General features: G+C 32.5%; 1 protein-coding gene across 1 annotated transcript in view; it reads left to right on the plus strand.

The window, feature by feature from the left end:
• Positions 1–4470, plus strand: part of LOC116180018 (luciferin 4-monooxygenase-like) — a 10805-nt gene that overhangs the window by 4619 nt on the left and 1716 nt on the right. The window lies entirely within an intron of this gene.

A 4470-nucleotide genomic window follows, 5' to 3' on the forward strand; every position in this document is an offset into this window, starting at 1 on the left:
GTCTGTTTTTTCAAAATGAGCGGCTTTTCACGGACTCCTGTATCGGATTACATTCTGCGCTCCCCAATTGGATTTCCTCGGTTTAAAATTCATACGAAATCGACACCCAGATCTCGTCTCTGCTATTTGTTCTTTAAAAAATGTTACAATAAATCACCCCCCACCCCCTCTCTAAATTCTACCACACGGAAAATGTCAAGGTTCTTCGGGCCAAATCGTCTAAATGGCTCTAAGGAACAGCTGTACCAAGTGGCCCTTGGTATAAGAAAATGCCAGTATCTTTTGGTATACCCTTAATACTAATATAAAGATGATTATTTATTATTTATTATTATTATTTATTATTTATTATTTATTTATTAATTTATTTATTATTTTATATTTATTATTTATTATTTATTATTTATTATTATTATTTTTTATTTATTATTTATATATTATTATTATATTTATTATTTTTATTTATTATTTATTATTTATTATTTATTATTTATTATTTATATATTATTATTATTTATTATTTATTACTTATTACTTGATTACTTATTACTTTATTTACTTATTACTTATTACTTATATTATTACTTATTATTATTACTATTACTTATTATTTATTATTTACTTTTTATTATATAATTTAATATGTCAAAATCAATATGGAGTAATCAATGACCGAGTACAAACACAACAAAAGAAAATAAAATGTATGTTTTTTTTCAAATTATCATTAGAAAATTCGAAATTTCCTACTACTTTAGTTTTGAATAAATTTATTTGAGTTTGCACTTTACGAACGTTTGGAATGTACAATAGCCACTTAATTGGCTTTGGATTAACAATGGTGTCTTCCTAATGATTAATTATACAACAAACAAAATGTAATCAATTTAATTACATACAACGTAGAAAATATTTTACTAAATGATCAGATTAAGCCATTGTAAATCCAGCTATTGAGAAGAGTCTCGCTAAAATCGCAAACTTAGAAATACTCAATTGAGGTCTCCGACAGATGATGTCTCAATTAACATACAAAGTCAATGATGAGTGAGTGACGTAAACAGTAAAATGTTTTTCTCAGGGACAATAGTAAAATATTTATTTATAATTCTCATCAAGACAAAGGAAAACTGAGGAACATTTTTTTCGAGTGACAGGGTCTCAGATATGCAGTGTTGTAGATGGTGTAACTCGTGGAAGTATTGTTATTTTGATTAGAAATAGGTACTCATTTATTGTGTTAAGTTGTCCAAACACTCCAAACAATTATCCGGTTATGAGTTACTATTTGGAAATTTCCAGTTACTACTATCTCACAAATTAGTAAAAGATGTTGTGGAAAAGAAGCATGGCTTGTCTTTTGCTTAACAATTCCAAAACCAATTTTAAATTACGAAATTCAAAAATCATTTACCGAACACTCAGAATACCGAATTCGAATTGTGATTCTATAAATCCTACTAATATTGCACACACTAAAAGCTTTTTTACAATCAGTTTATTACCTAAACGTTGTAACGAAGTATCCGTTTTCCGCCCTGAAGTTACCAGTTATAGTAATCACTCTGTAGATAAACACTCGGTATCTAGAGGCGCTTCGTTACGAAAAGTGTCATCCGAAAGTACTTAGGGGTTGAAGATAGAAGGTGTATGTTTTAATTTCTAGAAAAACTCCAGTTAACAACTAGCCTTACTGGACTACCGACTTTAGAAATTTTAATCTGGCTAATTAAGTAAGTGCAATTAATAGTAGCTAAATAAATGTGTCAGTCGTGAGAGGTGTCCCTGGATGCGCTCTATTTTTTCCAGATGTCGAAAAATTGCATCTTCGAAAATGACCTCTAAATTATTTAAAACGATTGATTACGCCAAAGCGTCAGCTGATTTACTCAGTTCGGATGCCTTTATTTAAGTGGGCGCTACGGAATACATTTAAATGAGCTTCTAGTTAGATTTCGACTAACGTATTATAAATTAACGAGTAAGTTTAATTGAAACAGCAAAATAACGATGAAATATAATCGTGAATTTATAATGCGTTGATCGAAAGGTAACTGAACGTTCGGTGGATTATTTAAATGTATTCCGTAGGACGCACTTAGGTTAAAGCGGCGCGCGCATCAGCAGTTGACACTTTGGCGTAATCGTCGTATGTTGATCAGCATAATTTCTACTCAGTCATTCTTTCATTAACAGTAATAATTGAATAAGGAAGCCTTAGCGCTAAAGGATGGGGAGCCCCCCCCCCCTCCCGAACATGGGTGAAAACTTCTTTTTAACTACGGTTCTCAAAAATATTTCGGCCTTGTTTTTTATTGCGTCACTGCGTATCGATCGCTGTTGAAATTACTGGTCTTCTACTAATGCTGATTAGAAAGTTTTTAATTTAAAGCAATTTGTATAATTGCAGGTAATGGCGCTACTAAATTTAAAAACACTTTAAAATCGATATCAGCATTACGTAAATAATAGATCCTTAAATAGGAAATGGTTTGAGCTTGAATAAGTATTGGACATGTTGAGGTTGAACTAATGTTGAGAGAGTGGCGCAACACAATTATTTAAAATGACTACAAATAAAGTCTCTATTTGTTACACGTGTTACATGTATGAATGCTTTAGCCCATACAGCACATGGGTCATGGGCTGCTATTAGACCTATGCTTTCCATACAAAATAGCTGGCCACACATAGGGGGCACTGTAGTCGTGGGTATGTTACAGCATTGTTTAAATATTTAAACAATGGTTACAGTGACTTGATAGTGACAGTGTGGTCATACGGTGGTGACATTTTCTATTGGTACTTGGGAGATCCGCCATGTTTTGGTCAAATACACCGGATTGGTAGAAATTAACCTGGAAACCAAGGTGATGTATTTATCTTGCTGGACACAATTGTGACAGCATTATTGTAACCATAGCAAAATCTACAAATTGGCTTAAACCAATCATTTCAATGATAAATTGAAATTTTTCGGAATGAAATAGAGGAAAAATAGGAAATTCATTTCAATGCATCACCATCATAGCCATCTTGATTTAATAAGATCTAGTTACCCGTGAACGTTTTATTGAGGAATGAATGTAAAACATTCGATTATGAACGTTTTCTTGTAAATCAATGTAAAAGTATAGAGTGTGACACATCATTATTTTTCTTTGTAGTCTTCTATCTCATTCTGTAAACAGATTCAGATTCTCCAAAAAAAAAGTGCCCATAAAATGTGCTAACGAGAACCGTCCATTTCCGAAGCACAAAGACTAGAGTTGTAAACGGCTAATTATAAGTTAAGTTGCTCTTAGCAAACGTGCGCGAAAACGTCAACAGTGAAAAAAAAGTAATGTCGCGCATTGATAAATTTGTACGAAACAGAATTTTATCTAATCAGCTCAGTTGTGGGAAACATTATGTACCTATATAATTTCGGCATTTGACTGATATCTCCAAGTCTCATATGCGCGAAATAGAACTTCGCGCCTCTGGTTTAAAAAGTAACTATTTTTTTGTGGTTTTATATGTACACTTAAATGTTTTGTTTTGTAATCTTCAATTTTATTAATAATTACGACAGTTTGTGTATGACTAATGTGTTTTTTAATGACAAATAAATTAATCTATCTATCGAAAACAAAATTTCAGCGTTTAATTGATGCAGGAATAACTCGATAATAAATCCTAAGTGTGGTGTCACACTATGCGTTTTTACCGCTCCCGCTAAAACGGATGCGGTTTGACAGGATGAGATCTACTTGTCACACTATTCCGGTCTAACGGGATGCATTTTTGCTATATTTTGGCAGTCTAAGTAGTGTCATGTCTCAATTATATTGGTAAAGATTTAGTTTTCTAACTCAATGGTAAAGATGGTTTGTGCGCTTTAGGCGGAGGGGTTATTGCGGAAGCAGATATATCGTCAATATTGAATTGAACCTTTTAATTCAGAACGAGAATCTAATAATAGGTTCGAGAAGTTTTATGAAAAAATTCGAATGAACAAGAAAATTTTTTTTTCTATTTCGGTGTCACAATGATGATTTTGTACAACTGTTTTCGGCCGAAAACAGTTGTACAAAGACAGTGATTATAGTCGTTTTTTTTGGTAACTCATCTCTTAAGTTGGCAGTTACTAGTTAGTTACAAGTAGGTACTTCGTTGGGCACTTCCATGTTTGAACTTCAAAATGTCAGTCTTACTACGCTGCCAACCTAAAACTTAACGGCATAAAAAGTGTTCCCAACATAAAACATGTTAGTTCTAATGTTCCCTATAGTTTCTGATAATGATTTTTTAATTAAATTAAAGCACCGAAATAGAAAAAATAGTATGAAAAACGCGTGTTACAATGCTTTATTGTAATACTCCTATCTTGCGGACACTCGTGCCTACGCTTCGCGTCGCCACTCGTGCCACAAGATAGTCGTATTACAATAGGTCGCATTGTAACACTTGTCTTTCAATATTACTATT

This window comes from Photinus pyralis, unplaced genomic scaffold (genome assembly GCF_008802855.1).
Source record: "Photinus pyralis isolate 1611_PpyrPB1 unplaced genomic scaffold, Ppyr1.3 Ppyr1.4_LG9, whole genome shotgun sequence".
In the NCBI taxonomy this organism is placed as follows: Eukaryota; Metazoa; Arthropoda; class Insecta; order Coleoptera; family Lampyridae; genus Photinus; species Photinus pyralis.